An 18,335-nucleotide genomic window follows, 5' to 3' on the forward strand; every position below is an offset into this window, starting at 1 on the left:
GTGCGACCCCATAGACGGCAGCCCAGCAGGCTCCCCAGTCCCTGGGATTCTCCAGGCACTGTGTGTTAAATAGATAGCTAGTGGGAAGGTTAGTCACGTATGGATGTGAGAGTTGGACCGTAAAGAAAGCTGAGTACTGAAGAACTGACGCTTTTAGTCTGTGGTGCTGGAGAAGACTCTTGAGGGTCCTTTGGACAGCAGGGAGATAAAACCAGTCAATCCTAAAGGAAATCAGCCCTGAAAATTCATTTTAAGGACTGATGCTGAAACTAAAGCTCCAATATTTTGGCCACCTGATGCGAAGACCCGACTCATTGGAAAAGACCCTGATGCTGGGAAAGACTGAGGGCAAGAGGAGAAGGGGGCAACATGATGAGATGGTTGGATGGCATCACTGACTCAGTGGACATGAGTTTGAGCAACTCTGGGAGACGGTGATGGACAGGGAAGCCTGGCGTGCTGCAGTTCAAGGGGTCACAAAGAACCAGACACAACTTAGGCACTGAAAAAAACAGTAGAAAGCTAGTGTATAACACAGGGAGCCCACCCCAGCACTCTGTGATTACCTGGGATGGCGAATGGGAGGGAGGCTTAAGAAGGAGGGGGGAATTATAAAAAGTGAAAGTCACTCAGTTGTGTCCAACTCTTTGCGACCCCATGGACTATATAGTCCAGGGAATATTCCAAGCCAGAATACTGGATTGAGTAGCCTTTCCCTTCTCCAGGGGATCTTCCCAATCCAGAGTTCAAACCCAGGTTTCCCACATTGCAGGTAGATTCTTTACCAGCTGAGCCACCAGGGAAGCCCAAGAATACAGGAGTGGGTAGCCTATCCCTTCTCCAGTGGATCTTCCTGATTCAGGAATCAAACTGGGGTCTCAGGTGGATTCTTTATCAGCTGAGATATCATATATAGATATAGATATCTATATATCTATATATATACACACATATTATGGCTGATTCACATTGTTGTACAGCAGAAACCAACACAACATTGTAAAAAAAAAAAATACCCTCCAATTAAAAAATAAAATAAGAAAAAAAGAAATTCTTTACATTCCATGACTTGAAGATGCATCATCCTAATCTCACCCTCTATTGCCACGTGACCATCTTTTCCCTCTCTCTCTCCTTTTCTTATAAAAGGACACCAGTCATATTGCATTAAAATACCCACCCTACTTCAGTATGACCTCATCTTCTTAATTGTTGTGTCTGCAATGAGTCTATTTCCAAATAAGTTCACATTCTAAAGTATTGGGGGACTACACCCCCCTTTCTTGGGGGGTGGAGGAGCACAATTCAACCCATAACGGAGGACAAGGATTGTGTCTACTTCATCTTGTTTACATTTGTATCCTTAGCAGTTATCCCATTGCCAAGCATATAGAATATGTTCTATTAAAATTTTGATGCATAAATGAATGTATGAATAGGAAAATAAGTTTGTACTGAGAAATCACATTCCATTCTTGAATTAAAGAAATTCATGTAGAGAGGGTAGAAAATTCTAAGGCCCTTCAAACTTCACAGTTCTGTGATTCTTTAGTCTCAACACTGGTTTGGTTTCAGCTATTTAGAAAAGGTCTATGAATAGAAACTGTGAACCAATTACATATATGTAAATCCCAAATAGACAAGATGTATTTAAATACCAGAAAGGAAATCCTAATACATAAAATTTATGTCTATTTTAATTTTTAGGGGGTTTCAGGGGTCTTTGCCCTGGGATCTTAAGTTGACTTGTATTTAGGCTAGTTAGGAGAGGGCCAAAGAATCAATTTGAGTTGTAAGACTGACATCTTCTGGCTAGCACTGGAGAGTGCAGAAAGGTTGAAACAGGGAAAAAATGGAGTCATTCTAGGTTTAACTGTTAAACATTGGAGAGGAAAAAAATTAATATATATATATGGAAATAATAGAAAGATATTCACAAGTGTACAAATGCATTTTTTTTAAGAGAGAGACAGTGAGCATATAGCTCATAATATAGATTTTGTGGAGTTCACCAGAATTGATTTTGGTCTTAAAGAAGAAAGTGAGGGAAAAATGTTACACAAATGAAGAGACTATTCAGGGGCCGAGCATGAGGAAATAGATTGAACACAAATATTCCTGATGAAATACTAATGCTCTTGAGCTCTTATAGGAGATGTGGGAAAACTATGACAGTCTCTTTGTCAATTGGACTCGTTTTGCTGTGGTCCCGAGGCAGAGCTGTGGTTGGATATAAGAGGTCTTACTAAGAGTTCCCATTGTATTTTCTGCCATGTATGACTGGATCCCTTGCCCTGATTTCAGGGATACCATTGGGATAATGAGTCTTTCCTTTTTGAGACATATGTGTCCTTTCTTACCGTCTAACTTATTCCCCAGTTTGTTCTTCTCCATCTCTCCACACTGTTTCATTTTTTCTTTCATGATGCTGCAGTGCAGAGTGCATTTCAGAGCACAGAGGGGTCCTGAGTGTCCCTGATACCTCCGTGCTAGCCACATCATTCCTTGTTTCTCTCGATTCTGAAAGGAGGACAGGAAGAGAGAGAGAGCATATGGAACTCATCAGTCATTTAAACTATTGAGAATTGTTCATAGGTTGGGGGTGAGAGATGGAGGGGTTACAAAGTGATCAGCATGATGGACTGGAGCAGTGGAGATGGATTCAAGTGAAATATTGGAAAGAATTAACAATTAATTGTCTAGTCATTATTGACATAAGTGCTTCTAAGGACATATGGGGCACTAGAAAAGTACATAATAGGGAGTTCTGATCTAATTTAAATGGAAAGAAATATTTTCTAGACATAGAACATTTAAGCTGATATAAAATGAGTAAGTGTACTTTAGCTAAAGGAAAGGCAGCAATAAAAACAGAGACAAAAGCATGTATTAAAGCACTTATACAAGAATAGCAAACAACAAGAATCCTCTTATAGCTCTGTGTGCCAGGCACAAATTGATAATTTCATATATATTATGTGATTCTCATAACAACAAAAGTGTCAAGTGGGTACATTATTACATCCACATTATAGAGGAGAAACTGAGTACTTTGTTTAAGATCACAGAGCTAGTAAAGGGCCAATTGAGAACTGAACATAGACAGTCCAGCTTAAGAATCTGGATGCATAAAGAATGGAGAAAGGTTGCAGTGGCTGGAACTTGAAGAAGGAGAAGTAAGAAGGGACCAGGTCCTGTTGGGCCTTATGGCTATGTTAAAAGAGTTTGGCTTTTATTCTAATAGTGGTTGAACACTATTGACAGATAACTAAGTGGGGATGTAGCGAGGTGGGTCTTGCTTTTTTGTCTGGCTGCATTATGGACAGAGAACTTGACTGGCTCCCTCTGAGATTAGCAGGAGAAAAATACCTTTCCTAATTGTCTCCATGTTTGTTATACTCTGCAAAAACAGCATTGTTATTTAATAGTCAACAGTATAGCATAAGAGAATACAGTGCACATATTGCTGACACAGGAAAGGTTATATAGTGTTTTTTGTTGCAGGGCTGCACCCCACAGGCCTACAAGGCCTGTACTTGCCTAGCTTCCAGACTGAAGAAAGAGGCTGGAGTTAGCTACAGAGACATCAGTGATTTAATGGGTGGGGGCGCTTATGTGTCTGAAGCAAGGTCCTGGAGCAACACCCCACTGTGTGCGGCAGAGGGCAAGCAGGACATGGCGGCCGTCCTCTCTCTCTCCAGAGATTGCGGGTTATAGGAGGAATTGACATCAGGTGGGCTCATTAGCTACCAGGGAAACCATCAGAGGGGCATGCCCCTCCCCGCTCCTTTGATGAGAACAATCATCAGCTGGGGCCTGGGGGCAAATGCTTAGGAAGGTTAGTCAGGAGCATAGGGCATAGGTGAAGCAGGCACTGGTCCGGCCCAACTTGTACAGATAACAAGACAGCCATGTTGGGTGGCCTGACTATACATTTGTGCAAAAGATATTGAATATTAGATACGAAAGAAATGGAAAAAAATATGTCATCTGCACGCACATGCCTACAATGCACGTGTGCTGAGTTGCTTCAGATGTGTCCAATTCTTTGTGACTCTACGGACTGTATGTAGCCCGCCAGGCTCCTCTGTTCATGAATTCTCCAGGCAGGAATCCTGGAGTGGGTTGCCATGCCCTCCTCCATGGTATCTTCCCAACCCAGGGATTGAATCTGTGTCCTCTGTGTCTCCTACGTTGGCAGGCATGGTTTTTACCACTCGTGCCACCTGGGTTGCGCTCAGAGCACAATATTAACACTTATAATGTAATAACACATGATAGGGTCACACTTTGTTGTTGCTGTTCAGCTGCAGTTCAGCATCAGTCCTTCCAGTGAAAATTCAGGATTGATTTCCTTTAGGATTGACTGGTTTGATCTCTTTGTAGTCCAAGGGACTCTCAAGAGTCTTCTCCAACACCACAATTCAGAACATAAGATCTTTGGTGCTCAGCCTTCTTTGTGGTCCAACTCTCACATCCCTACATGACTACTGGAGAGACCATGGCTTTGACCAGACGGACCTTTGTCAGCAAAGTGATGTCCCTGCTTTTTAAGGCATTGTCTAGGTTTGTCATAGCTTTCTTTCCAAGAAGCAAGTGTCTTTTAATTTCATGGCTGCCAGTCATCATCCGCAGTGATTTTGGTGCCCAAGAAAATAAAATCTGTCACTGCTTCTACTTTTCCCTCTTCTATTTGCCATGAAGTGGACTGGATGCCATGATTAGTTTTTTTAATGTTGAGTTTCTAGCCAGCTTTTTCATTCTCCTTTCACCCTCATCAAGAGGCTCTTCAGTTCCTCTTCACTTTCTGCCATTACAGTGGTGTCATATCTGAGGTTGTTGATATTTCTCCCAGCAATCTTGATTTTCCAGTTGGTGATTCATCCAACCTGGCATTTCGCATGATCTACTCTGCATAGAAGATAAACACTCAAGGTGACACTATACAGCCTTGTCATACTCCTTTCTCGGTTTTGAACCAGTCCATTGTTCCTTGTATGGTTCTAGCTGTTGCTTTTTGACCCGCATAAAAGTTTCTTAGGGGACGGGTAAAGTGGTCTTGTATTTCCGTCTCTTGAAGAGTTTTCCACAGTTTGTTGTGATCCACACAGTCAAAGGCTTTAGCATAGTCAATGAAGCAGAAGTAGATGTTTTTTCTGGAATCCCTTGTTTTCTCTATGATCCAAAGAATGTTGGCAATTTGATCTCTGATTCCTCTACCTTTTCTAAACCTAGCTTGTACATCTGGACGTTCTTGTTCACGGACTACTGAAGCCTAACTTGAAGGATTTTGAGCATAACTTTACCAGCATATGAAATGAGCATAATTGTGTGGTAGTTTGAACATTCTTTGGCATTGCCATTTTTTGGGATTGGAATTAAAATTGACCTTTTCTAGTCCTATGGCTGCTGCTGAGTTTTCCAAATTTACTGACATACTACACAATACATAAAAGAAAAAATTTATTTGTGATTGTAGATAGTTTCCTGATAATTCCTCTATGCAAATGTAAGACAAACAACTTGAGATATGATTTGCAAGGAAAGATGGATGTCTCATATCCAAGGATTCAATGAACTTGATGATTTTGAACCTCATTTCCTCAATCTTGGAAGTTGATTGAATGTTACAAGTAACACTAGCCCACATACAAAGCTTTTTAAAAAAGTTTAGAAGCAGTAGAATCTCTGTAACAGTTCTTCAACTATCACTTAATTGAAGGTTTGGTTATGCAGTTATCCTAGCAGAAACACAAACTTCTTAAAAGTAGGTACCATGTCATATAACTTCTTTTCCATACTATCTGATTTAATACTTTGCCCTTGTACCTGAAAAAAAAAAAAAAAGTGTAAATGAATGAATGAGTGGTGAATTAACAAATGAATAAAGAATGTTGTCAAGTGATTGAAGCTACTCTTTATTTTCTTTAGGTATGCTCATAGATTTCTATGGATATTCAGCAAACATAGCTTGAGGCTTGTTAGTCATCAGTTCACAGTGAATGCAAATCCATGCTATATTTATAATCTGTTTCACAGAGGACTAGAGAAGGTAAAAATACAAAACTCACTTTCTGCAGAAAGAGGTCTGAATGCTGTAGTACATAAAAGATGTGCAGGAATAGAGTTTGCTGAGTATTGAAAATCAGTAGGTAATTTCTAACAGGCATTTCCAAATTTTTTTGAAAGTTGGATTTCATTTGTCAAACATTTTATTAAGGTTAAATTTAGTCAAGAGGAACCCACTGTGTATAGCTGGAAGACCAATGAAAACCAAGAGGACTACAGACCTGGCATCTTATAAGTAGCCCTAACACCCAAAAGTATCTTTAAAAGGATATACCCAGCAGCCTTTAGTTTCTTTTTGAAAATATCATTATGGAAAAACTTCTCTTTTATAATTATTTTGATAAAAAACATATGTTTATTCTTCAGTGTTAAAAAAAATGAGCTGCTGCATTTTGCGTTTGTTTCTTTTTTATTTTTCTTTTCTGCTTCACAAATGGGAAGGTTTTCATTTTTTTTAATCATAGCTGTACAGATTTTTCAGCTTAAATTTTCTTGTAGCATCTAGAATGAAGTCTCATAAACAAGGTCACATATCACTAATAAAAAATGAGGATTATTTTGCTTACTGCTCAGAAGGCCTTAGTCTATAATTCTCTACATGAAATTCATTTAAAAAGTAACCCAGTAGTAGAAAAGTTCAGGAGGAGGTCAGGGGTGTGTCCAGTGAAGAGAGGAAGTGACAGGTGTCACCATGACTACACTCCACATGGACATATTTCTGGCCCTCCTTGTGCAGATTATGCAGTGATCTGGAACAACCCGAACTCTTAGCATAGGAATTCTCCACTTCCTGGAAACATGGAGCTACACTTGCCACCAACCACCTGCTCCCATGTTAAGTAAAATGAAAAGAAGTTGTGTGCTGTTAAGAGAGGAGAGAGCTGCTGATATGGCTTTTAAAAATATCAAATGTTTTTGTTTTTTGCTTTGTAGTCAGTGATGGTTAAATTTATGTGTCAAATTTGTTGCAGGAAGGGGAACCTGTTCCTGGGCCTGAAACTGGGCTCCTGTCTAACACTCAGAAATGAATTGTCCGAGGGGACACATCTGCTGACACAGCAAGAGATTTTATTGGGAAAGGTGGAGAGTAGTAGGGTAAGAGAACCCAGGAGAACAGCTCTGCCCTGTGGCTCACAGTCTCGAGTTTTATGCTGATGGGATTAGTTTCTGGGTGGTCTTTGACCAATCATTCTAATTCAAAGTCTTTCCTGGTGGCACACGCATCGCTCAGCCAAGATGGATGCTAACAAGAGGGATTCTGGGAAGTGGACGGATACGCAGTGTCTCCTTTTGACCTTTCCCAAACTCTGATAATCATGGCTCTAGGTGAGTGATCACACCTAGAGCCAGGCATCCTGGAATGTGAAGTCAAGTGGGCTTAGGAAACATCACTATGAACAAAGCTAGTGGAGGTGATGGAATTCCAGTTGAGCTATTTCAAATCCTAAAAGATGATGCTGTGAAAGTGCTTCACTCAATATAGCAGCAAATTTGGAAAACTCAGCAGTGTCCACAGGACTGGAAAAGGTCAGTTTTCATTCCAATCCCAAAGAAAGGCAATGCTAAAGAATGCTCAAACTACCACACAATTGCACCCATCTCACAAGCTAGTAAAGTAACGCTCAAAATTGTCCAAGTGAGGCTTAAACAGTATATCAAGAGTGAACTTTCAGATGTTCAGGCTGGATTTAGAAAAGGCAGAGGAACAAGAGATCAAATTGCCAACATCTGCTGGGTCATCAAAAAAGCAAGACAGTTCCAGAAAAACGTCTATTTCTGCTTTATTGACTATGCCAAAATCTTTGACTGTGTGGATCACAATAAACTGTGGAAAATTATTCAAGAGATGGCAATACCAGACCACCTTACCTGACTCCAGAGAAATCTGTATGCAGGTCAAGAAGCAACAGTTAGAACCAGACATGAAACAACAGACTGGTTCCAAATTGGGAAAGGAGTACGTCAAGGCTGTATATTATCACCCTGCTTGCTTAACTTATATGAAGAGTTCACTTCAACTGAGTTCAGTTCAGTTGTTCAGTCATGTCCGACTCTTTGTGACCCCATGGACTGGAGAATACCATGCCTCCCTGTCCATCACCAACTCCTGGAGTCTACTCAAACTCATGTCCATTGAGTAGGTGATGCCATCCAACCATCTCATCCTCTTGTTATCCCCATCTTATTCCACCTTCAATCTTTCCCAGCATCGAGGTCTTTTCCACTGAGTCAGTTCTTCACATCAGGTGGCCAAAGTACTGGAGTTTCAGCTTCAGCATCAGTCCTTTCAATGAATATTCAGGGCTGATTTCCTCTAGGATGGAATGGTTGGATCTCTTTGCTGTCCAAGGGACCCTCAAGAGTCTTCTCCAACACCACAGTTCAAAAGCATCAATTCTTCAGTGCTCAGCTTTCTTTATAGTCCAACTCTCACATCCATACATGACTACAGGAAAAACCATAGCCTTGACTGGACTGACCTTTGTTGGCAATGTCTCTGCTTTTTAATATACTGTCTAGATTGGTCATAACTTTTCTTCCAAGGAGCAAGCATCTTTTAATTTCATGGCTGCAGTCATCATCTGCAGTGATTTTGGAGCCCCCCAAAATGCTTAGTTTTCTGAATGTTGAGCTTTAAGTCAACTTTTTTGCTCTCCTCTTTCACTTTCATCAAGAGGCTCTTTAGTTCCTCTTTGCTTTCTGCTGTAAGAGTGGTGTCATCTGCATATCTGTGGTTATTGATATTTCTCCTGGCAATCTTGATTCCAGCTTGTGCTTCCTCCAGCCCAGCGTTTCTTATTATGTACTCTGTATATAAGTTAAATAAGCAGGGTGACAATATACAGCCTTGATGTACTCCTTTTCCTATTTGGAACCAGTCTGTTGTTCCATGTCCAGTTCTAACTGTTGCTTCCTGACCTGCATACAGGTTTCTCAAGAAGCAGCTTAGGTGGTCTGGTATTCCCATCTCTTTCAGAATTTTTCACAGTGATCCACACAGTCAAAGGCTTTGGCATAGTCAATAAAGCAGAAATAGATGACCAATCTAATCACATGGACCACAGCCTTGTCTAACTCAATGAAACTATGAGCTGTGTTGTGTAGGGCCATCCAAGACAAATGGATCATTGTGGAGAGTTCTGACAAAATGTGGTCCACTGGAGAAGGGAATATGCAGAGTATATCATGTGAAATGCCAGGATGGATGAATCACAAGCTGGAATCAAGATTGCTGGGAGAAATATCAATAACCTCAGATACACAGATGACACCACCTTTATAGCAGAAAGTGAAGAAGAACTAAAGAAACTCTTGATGAAAGTGAAAGAGGAGAGTGAAAAAGCTGGCTTAAAACTCAACGTTCAAAAAACTAAGATCAAGGCATCTGGTCCTGTCACTTCATGGCAAATGGATGGGGAAACAATGGAAACAGTGAGATAATTTATTTTATTTTTTGGGGGAGGGGGCTCCAAAATCACGGCAGATGGTGACTGCAGCTGTGAAATTAAAAGACTCTTGGTCCTTGTAAGAAAAGCCATGACCAACCTAGACAGCATATTAAAAAGCAGAGACATTATTTTGCCGACAAATGTCTGCCTAGTCAAAGCTATGGTTTTTCCAGTAGTCATATATGGATGTGGGAGTTGGACTATAAAGAAAGCTGAGCACCAAACAATTGATGCTTTTGAACTGTGGTGTTGGCAAAGACTCTTGAGAGTCCCTTGGACTGTGAGGAGATCAAACCAGTCAATCCTAAAGGAAATCAGCCCTGAATATTGATTGAAAGGACTGACGCTGAAGCTGAAACTCTTTGGCCACCTGATGTGAAGAGCTGCCTCACTAGAAAAGACCCTGATATTTGGAAAGATTTAAGACAGGAGGATAAGGGGATGACAGAGGATGAGATGTTTGGATGGCATCACCGACTCGATGGACATGAGTTTGAATAAGCTCTGGGAGTTGGTGATGGACAGGGAAGGCTGGTGTCTGCAGTCCATGGGGTTGCAAAGAGTTGGACATGAGTGAGCGACTGAACTGGTACTTGGTCTTTAAATTACACATGAACCCTAAAAAAAAAACAGGAATCACAATCCACTTTTATTAGATGAAGCTCAGGCTCAGTGGATATGGGTTAGCCATCAAACACTATTTTGGTTTGCTTCTAAAGACCATGATTTTTCTCTCTACAAAAGGAGATCTATGGAGCTCTGGGATGATTCTCTTCCCCCATGAAACTATATGCTCATTCAGGACAAGGATTTAGCTTAAGTCTTTTTGCTTATGATTGTATCCCCAGTGCCTACAACACTGTCTAGGTTGTTAATTTTTTTCTCACTATTTGAATGATGATGAGAACAAGATGATGAATATTCCTTAGAAAAAAGAAAAGTATCTCTAGCTGGATTGAAAATCACGATAAAATCTCTGATTTGTGATTGCCTCTATAGATCTACTCTCCACTTGACCGTTTGGAGGTTGGTCTGGGAGGACTGCATCAAGGATCTCCCTTGCCTTCCTGTTTGGGTTTGTGTCAGCCAATAGGAGGCTCTGGCAGGATATCAGCAGCTGATGGGAAGAGAAGCCAGAGTAATAACTGTACTGGCTTCCTCCTTTGAGGGCATCTTTATTTGGCTGCATCTTTCCAACTTGGATCATGGCTCCTATAAGGGAATCCACTATGTCCCAAATTCCAGCAACTGCTTCTTCCCCCATCTCCTTAGGCCTGGGGGTGGCAGTAGCTCCCCAGTGTTGTCATTCCTTGTTTGCTTTTTACTCCACTTTCATATTTATAAATAGCTATTTTATTAAACCCTTCAATTTCCTATTTGAGCATGGCATCTATTCTATCCCAGGAATCTGAACTATTTATTAAAGTTCATTTATCCACTTACATGGGCTTCCTAGGTGGTGCTAGTGGTAAAGAACTTGCCTGCCAATGCAGGAGACCTAAGAGATATTGGTTTGATCCCTGGGTTGGAAACATCTCCTGGAGGAAATTTACTGGAGAATTCCATGGACAGAAGAGCCTGGCAGGCTACAGTTCATATGGTTGCAAAGAGTCAGACATAACCAAAGTGACTTAACATGTACACCCATCCACTTATATATTTATTGAAGTCCAATTATATATGTGTTATATGTGTTCTTGGGGGGAAGTGGTTCTCAGAAAGCTAACTCATTTCTTCTAGTTAGACAATATTGTTTCCCCTTCTCCTACATGTCACTATCCAGGTAAACAAATATGTGTAGTTCAAATCTCTTTGTTTTTTTTTGTTTTGTGCTCAGCTGTGCATAGTTTTTTTACATGCTATGTAACACTGGGTGGAAGACAGTCTCCTTCCTCTAAAAGCCAGTTTTTTCATACTCTTGGAAATCTGGTATATATTTTACAGCACATAATTTGGACAGGTCACATTTCAAGTGTTTGAAATCATGTTGACTAGAGGCTGCTGAATTGGATTGTGTAGCTCAGCAGCCTTGACAGAGCATTCTCTGTCATCTGTTTTGTCCAAAATTCTGCCCTTACTGTCTTTATCTGTTTACATACTCCCTGCCTCAGAGAGGCAAAGAATTAGCTATATTGATGATTCCAAATATTACATCTCTATCTAGAATGTTTATGGGTACTATATAGTAAATATAACTCAAAGTAGTCTTCCATTGTACCCAAGAAAGTGGCTTCTGCAATCTACAGATTTAACTCAAGCCTTACCCATGACATTCTTCACAGAATTAGGCAAAATAATCTTAAAATTTATATGGAACCACAAAAGACCCAGAATTGCAAAGGGAATTCTGAGGGAAAAGAGCAAAGCTAGAGACATAAACTTCCCAGATTTCAGACAATTCTACAAAGCTACAGTAACCAAAACAGTATGATATTGGCACAAAAACAGGCATATGGAACAATGGATGAGAATAGAGAACCCAGAAACAAACCCCACACACCCATAGCCAGTGAATCTTGGACAAAGGAGGTAAGAATATACAAAGGAGAAAAGACAGTTTCTTCAATTAGTGGTCTTGGGAAAATTGGCTAGCTACATGTAAAAGAGTGAAATTAGAACATCTCTAATACTGTATACAAAAATAAACTCAAAATATGTTAAAGACCTAAATATAAGACCAGATGCTATAAAACTCCTAGAGGAAAACACAGGAAGAACATTCTGATACAAATCACAGTGATATTTTGGCTCTATCTCCTAGAGTAATGGAAATAAAAGCAAAAATAAACAAATGGGACCTAATCAAACTTAAAAGCTTTTGCACAGCAAAGGAAACCATAAACAAAGTGAAAATACAACCTACAGAATGAGAGAAAATATTTTCAAATGATGTGATTGACAAGGGATTAATTTCTAAAACATAGAAACAGCTTATATAGCTCAGTATTAAAAAATAAATAACCTAATCAAAGAATGAACAGAAGACTTACATAGATTTTTCTCCAAAGAAGACATACAGATGGCAAACTGGTACATGAAAAGATGCTTAATGTTGCTAATTATTACAGAAATGCAAATCAAATCTATAGTGAGGCATCGCTTCACTCTGGTCAGAATGCCCATCATCAAAAAGTCTACAAACAGCAAATGCTGGAAGGGTGTGGAGAAAATAAAAAAAAAACAAACATTTCTACACTGTTGGTGGGAATGTAAATTAGCACAGCCACTATGGAGAACAGTATGGAGGTTCCTTAAAAAACTAACAATGGAGTTACCATATTATCCAACAATCCTATTCCTGGGCATGTATCTGAAAAAGATATATTTTATAAACTTTAATTTTAAAAGATACATGTACTCCAATGTTCCTAGCAGCAATATTTACAGTAGCCAAGACATGGAAGCAACCTAAATATCCATTGACAGATGAATGGATAAAGAAGATGTGGTGTTATATGGACTATGGAATATTACTCAACCAGAAAAATGAAATAATGCCATTTGCGGCAACATGGATAGACCCAGAGATTATAATACTAAATTAAGTCATACAGTGACGGACAAATACCATATGATATCACTTATTTGTGGATCAAGTAAGTTCACTTGTATCACTTTTTAGATTATTACAAAACAGAAATAAGGTCAGAGACATAGGAAACAAGCTTATGGTCACCAAAAGGGAAGGCATTAAAAGAAAGAAAAAAAGAAAGTGGCTTCTTATTCACTTTATCATCTCTAGTATTGACATAGTATCCAGTCACCAAGGCTTAAGGGTTTAGATTCTCCCATATCCACCTCGTATTCAACCAATTGTTTCCTTATCCTATGACTGTGTTTCTAGAATAAAATCCTCCTTGTACAAGTGACCCTTGAACAACCTGAGTTTGAACTGCACAAGTCCAGTTATAAGTAAGCATTTTCAATAGCAAATATTATAGTACCACAAGACACCATTTGTGGATTGTTGAATCTGAGGATGTAGAGAAATTGAAGATGGAGGGCCAACTCTAAACTCTATTCGAATTGACCCTGTGGTTGTCTCAGGGTCAATGGTATTTCTGTTTTGGCCCCTTTGAGGATGGTGCTATTTAATACATTTGGTTTTTTAAGGTACACTCCTGATCTACTTATACATTCTTAGTAATATTCTAAGGATTTATATTTCTTACTAAAGGAAAATAGAAATGTTTTAGTTTGGAATTCAAGGTGCTTTACAATATTGTTTCTATATCTCCATTCTTACCTCCTAGTACTTTCTTGTGTGTGACCTGTGTGAACCTGTGAAAACAAAGTCATGTTGCCTGAACATTCTTTGCAGTTTTTCTTCCTTTATGTCTTTTTACTCTTTAATTCTCTACTTAGAATCCTTTGCTACTTGGCTCAGGCTTGCCCACTCTGCTAGGCCTAGTACAAAAGACACTCTTGTATCAACTGTCCATATACTCTCTGTCTTTTAGAAGAAAATACTGAATGTGTTCTCTCCCTCCTTGGGATGTACAATTGACCTTATTTTACCTCTCTTATAGTGCTGGCTGACTTTTGCCTTGCAATGTATTTATTGTAGTATATTACTCCTTCACTTCTTCTAGTTTGGAAGTTTCTTTGGGGGTTATGTTACACATGGCAAACCATGGAGAAGAGATGGTTCAGACTGAGGGTTTTGGAGAGCAAAAGGGTCCAAGTTGGCACCTTGAAATACAACATTTGAGGATTAGGTGAAGAATAGGAGTCAAGAATTCTTAGTTACGTAATAAATAATTACCTTCCTTCTGCAAGCCTCTTCAAATCTAAGCACATTTGGCATTCCTCCACTGTGCTCATTAGTTTAATTAAATCACTTTTAGTTTTTTGTTTAATTGTTAGATGTTAGAACAAGAATGTCTAATATAGCTTTCCCTTGCTGTGGCAGATACATACTGCTAGATAATATGTTTTAATTACTTTTATCGTTTGGGAGAGGCAGCTGGTCAGAGCAATCAGCAGTGTGGCACAAAGACCCTGGGTCTGGGAATTTGGGTTAATTCAGCTCTCCTACTTACTAACTGGATGACATGGGAAAAATTGTTAAACTCCTATGAAATGGCATCCTGTTTATCAAATGAGAGTAAATACATTTGCTTTTATGAGAAGTATGTGGAACAGAGAATATATAGAACATGACCACTGTGGGGCCATAATTATTAATAGCTTGACCAGAGCCAGAATGTGGCTAATTCAGATCTATTCATCTCTGCTTCTCCTGTACCTGGCATTTAGAAGGTACCCAGAGCTGCCAAATCAATAAAGGAATAAAGTGAGGGAAACTCTCAGATCTTCTTGGAGAAAGAGGGATTTGAAATGCCTTCTCACAAGGCAACTTCTTGGAGGTGGTGCCTTCATAGGAGTAGGGGAACTTGATGATAACAATATAATGATAAATAAGGGAACAAGGGGAAAAAGAAGAAAGTATGGAAAGTGGAAGGAGATGGGAAAAGGTCAGAGAGGGGAAGCATGGCATATTCAATATTTCTAAGCTGGGAAAACTGTGTTGAAGTGTGTGTGTGTGTGTGTGTTTGTATGTGTGCATACAAGCATCTTGGTTATATGCACAAGAGAAGTATCAATGCACTGCTACTTACCAAGGAGTCCTCTTCCTTTCATTTTACATCTGTCTGTAAGGTGTGCATGGTTAGACTGGCACACACAAACAAGCCAAGGTTATCCCCTAGAATTGTACACTGAGGCAAACCAAGTAAAATTAGAGTGGGTTTCTGGAGTTCTTTCTAGAAACTAGTTTATTTAAAAAAAAACCCTCTTGATAACGATGATTGTTTCATTCTTTTGTGTTATGTTTTCAAATTAATTTTTAATGGGTCTATTACTTGCTATATGAAATATATTTTAAAACTGATAAAGTGAATTTTGCTATATTCCTGGCAAATATTTCTGGTAGTAAAGGGAGGTATTTGGTAGGGGCAGACTTTGAATCTACTGATAAATTAGAAAGTGATAAAGGAAGAATGCAATTTATTTTGTAGCCAAAGGCCAATGAAACACTTTTGCAAATCAGTTGTTAAATAAATGATTCTTTTAAAAATAAAACTCTAGAAATACAACATTTGGTCTGTGCACAATGTGTAATCTTTTCAGGACATCTTTATACAATCTTGTTTTTAAGGCTTCTTAGAAGGAAAAATATATTTAGTTGACAAGATAAGTACTTTTTAAACTACAGTGTTTAGGATGTATAATTTAACTTAAACAGAAAATGTTTAAATGCATCTAATGATATCTTTTAACAATTGTACATTTGCAATATAATTATCCTTCCTATTTGTATAAGATAAAAGAAAATGAAATTCAATATTAAATTCTTTAAGGAATACAGTTATAGTGGGAGGTCATGATGTTAAATTCTAATAATAAGTAAACCATAAAATTCTGTACATTTACCAAATACAGAATGTAATTAAATTTATACCTGTATGTGTAGTTACTGGAAATTTATTTTTAGCTTGAGAAATGAAATATGCAAATAGAATAGAGTCCCTGAACTCCTACTTTACTTGAATAAATCTTCCTGAAAAATGTAATCCAAATGGAGAAGAAATATCAAAAACAAAAAGAAACAAAAATACAGAGGAATATCAGATGACATTCAATCAATAAGTAGTTAAATGGGGAAAAACAAAAATTTCACATGTATTGAATACCAACTGGGAGCTGATACTGTGATGATTGTTTTGCATACGCTGTTATATTTAACCTTCAGAACAATCCACTGAAGTAAGTATTGTAAACATTTACAGAGAAGATCATATAGCTGGTATGTAACACTTGTGGGATTCAAACTGGAATATCTCGCTCTAAAGCCTGGAAGTGTTATATAGACTTAGAGATGCATGAGGTGATTAAAATTATGTGAAGAATATTTTGAGGATGGGATGAAATTATATGAAGAATACTTTGAGGAGTTACAAAAATTTTCTGAGTCATACTCCGAGCAAGGGACATATTTTGCTATTAGTTTCTGATAGCCCTATAACAACTCCAATTACATGTGTAATTATATTTATGTATCTTAATTAACACATTTGTTCATGCTATGGTCAGTGTTTACAGAAGGCACACTGTGTTTGACACTGTATTAGTAACCAGCAGCATCAAATGTCATCTGATTTTCCTCTGTATTTTTGTTTCTTTTTGTTTTTGATATTTCTTCTCAGCATCAGAGAACCCTCAGGGAGCATAAGTTTTGTAGGGGAAACAAACAAGAGCAGATTTTGGTAATTAGTAGCTAGAACCACACAAAATTGCCGTATTGGTTGAATATTGGAATTTCACGTGGCTCAACCTAAAAATCAAAATATTTAAGTGCGTTTTGAAAATGTGTCTACAGACATTCAGGGCATGTATTTCTATTAATGGTACACTCTCATACATATTCTCTTTGGGATCAGGTATGCACTGGTATCCACAGAGAGCAGTTAGTGTTTGGAGGATTTTATGTATCACAATAAATCTGATCAACTTCTTATGAATTACCCAACCTTTGGTTTAGCATTCTACTAAACTCTCAGAAGATATTTGGCAACATCTGAAGACATTTTTTTTGGGGGGGGGGGTGTTGGGGGAGGTTCCCTGGTGGCTCAGATGGTAAAGAATCTGCCTGCAAATCAAGAGACCTGGGTTTGATCCCTGGATTGGGAAAATCCCCCGGAGAAGGGAATGGCAACCCACTCCAGGATTCTTGCCTAGAGAATTTCTGGACAGAGGAGCCTAGCAGGCTTGATATTTTGGCTGTAACAACTAGGTAAGTAGTGCTGAGTACATCCCTAAGTAGAGACCAGGGATGCTGTTAAACATTCTAAAATGTCCAGGATGCTCAGTTCCCAGGGACTGAAAACACGCCTCCTGAACTGGAAGGCAAGATTTTCAATCACTGGACCACCAGGGAAATCCCTAAACAAATTTATTTTGAAAGAAAGCGTCAAAAGGTTGGGGGGGGAGGGATAAATTAGGAGGCTGGGATTAATATATACACACTGCTATAAAGGAAATAGATAATCAACAAGGACCTACTGTATAACACAAAGAATGCTACTCAATATTCTGTAATAACTTATATGGGAAAAGCATCTGAAAAAGAATGGATATGTGTATTGTCTTTGTGTTAGTTGCCCAGTTGTGTCTGACTTTGTGTGACCATGTGTGTTTGGTGTTTGCCCATGTGTGACCACATGAACTCAAGCCCACCAGGCTCCTCTGTCCATGGAATTTTCCAGGCAAGAATACTGGAGTGGGATGTCATTCCCTTCTCCAGGGGATCTTCCAGACCCAGGGACTGAACCTAGGTCTCCTGCATTGCAGGAAGATTCTTTGCTGTCTGGGCCAGCAGGGAAGCCTGAATATATGTAAATGTGTAACTAAATTGCTTTGCTGTAGACCTGAAACTAATACAACATTTTTAATCAAGTTTACTCAAATATAAAGTTTTTTTTTAAAGTGGAAAAAAAAATGTCTAGGATAGCCACTCCCCTTGCCATGCCTCACATACACACAAGAGTTATCCAGCAAAAAACAGCAATAGAATTTCTTGAGAAATTCTGCTCTGAACACAAGGAAGAACAGGGCAAAGGTAATTGGGAAAAAACTGTAGAATTATGTTTTTCAAATCTTGAAGATTAGCTTTCCCAAAACATTCACTGGAGATGGGTTAGATACTCAAAACTTAATGATGAAAAATATGGACAGGAATAAAAGTTGTAATGAACCTTAAGAAAAAAAGCTCTAAGTTAACTAGCAAAGAATAATACAAATGACACACTAAACAAA

At 38.8% G+C, this 18,335-nt stretch overlaps 1 long non-coding RNA gene across 1 annotated transcript in view; it reads right to left on the reverse strand.

Annotated features, from left to right (window-relative positions):
• Window positions 1–923: 923 nt before the first annotated feature.
• The window catches only part of LOC112449528 (uncharacterized), a 305,782-nt gene continuing 288,370 nt past the window's right edge, over window positions 924–18,335 (reverse strand). Inside the window, exon 4 of the long non-coding RNA XR_009490521.1 lies at window positions 924–2,520. This is a non-coding gene — a long non-coding RNA (uncharacterized lncRNA). The remainder of the gene's footprint in view (window positions 2,521–18,335) is intronic.

This window comes from Bos taurus, chromosome 14, assembly GCF_002263795.3.
Source record: "Bos taurus isolate L1 Dominette 01449 registration number 42190680 breed Hereford chromosome 14, ARS-UCD2.0, whole genome shotgun sequence".
Taxonomy (NCBI): domain Eukaryota; kingdom Metazoa; phylum Chordata; class Mammalia; order Artiodactyla; family Bovidae; genus Bos; species Bos taurus.